This window comes from Sapajus apella, unplaced genomic scaffold (genome assembly GCF_009761245.1).
Source record: "Sapajus apella isolate SASKATOON/1434 unplaced genomic scaffold, GSC_monkey_1.0 scaffold4811, whole genome shotgun sequence".
In the NCBI taxonomy this organism is placed as follows: domain Eukaryota; kingdom Metazoa; phylum Chordata; class Mammalia; order Primates; family Cebidae; genus Sapajus; species Sapajus apella.
Window position 1 is genome coordinate 3,717 of NW_022441737.1, and position 1,446 is coordinate 5,162.

Here is a 1,446-nt window from a genome sequence, read left to right on the forward strand (position 1 = left end):
TGAGACGGAGTTTCTCGCTCTTGTTACCCAGGCTGGAGTGCAATGGCGCGATCTCGGCTCACTGCAACCTCCGCCTCCTGGGTTCAGGCAATTCTCCTGCCTCAGCCTCCTGAGTAGCTGGGATTACAGGCACGCGCCACCATGCCCAGCTAATTTTTTGTATTTTTAGTAGAGATGGGGTTTCACCATGTTGACCAGGATGGTCTCGATCTCTTGACCTCGTGATCCACCCGCCTCGGCCTCCCAAAGTGCTGGGATTACAGGCGTGAGCCACCGCGCCCGGCCTGTTTAAGTTTCTTACAGATTCTGGATGTCAGATCTTTGTTGGCTACACAGTTTGCAAATATGTTCTCCCATTCTGTAGGTGTCTGTTTACTCTGTTGATAGTTATTTTCTACCCTGCAGAAGCTCTTTAGTTTAATTAGGTCTCACTTGCCAATTTTTGATTTTGTCACAATTGCTTTCAAGGACTTGTTAAATTTTTTTTCCCAAGGCCAATGTCCATAATGGTATTTCTGAAAATTTCTTCTAGGATTCTTATAGTTTGAGGTCTTATATTTAAATCTCCAATCTGGCTGGACATGGTGACTCAAGCCTGTAATCCCAGCACTTTAGGAGGCCAAGGCAACTGGATCACCTGAGGTCAGGAGTTCGAGACCATCCTGGGCAACATGGTGAAACCCCATCTCTACTAAAAATACAAAAATTAGCTGGGTGTGGTGGCGCACACATGTAGTCTCAGTTACTTGGGAGCCTGAGGCAGGAGAATTGCTTGAACCCAGGAGATGGAGGTTGCAGTGAGCTGAGATGCTGCCACTGCACTCCAGCCTGGGTGACAAGAGCGAGACTCCTTCTCAAAAATAAAAAAATAAATAAGTCTTCAATCCATCTTGAGTTGATTTTTTTGTATGGTGAAAGTTAAGGGTCCAGTTTCTTGTTCTGCATATAGATAGCCAGCTATGCTGGCACCATTTATTGAATAGGGAGTACTTTTTCCCATTGCTTATTTGTGTCAACTTTGTCAAAGATCAAATGGCTGCAGATGTGCAGTTTATTTCTGGGTTCTCTATTCTGTCCCAGTCATTATCCTAAGCCAATTAATTCAAGAACAGAAAACCAAATACTGCATGTTCTCACTATGTACCAGTACCATGCTGTTTTGGTTACTGTAGAATAGCTAGAAGTCAGGTGATGTGATGCCCCTGCCCTTTTTTTTTTTTTTTTTTTTTGGATTGCTTTGGCTAATGGGGCTGGTTTTGCATTCCATATGAGTTTTAGAATAGTTTTTTTTCTAATGATGTGAAAAATAACATTGAACGTGTAATAGGAATGGCATTGAATCTGTAGATTGCTTCGGGCAGTATGGCCATTTTAATGGTACTGATTCTTCCAACCTATTAGTGTGGAATGTTCTTCTATTTGCTTGTGTCATCTATGATTTCTTTC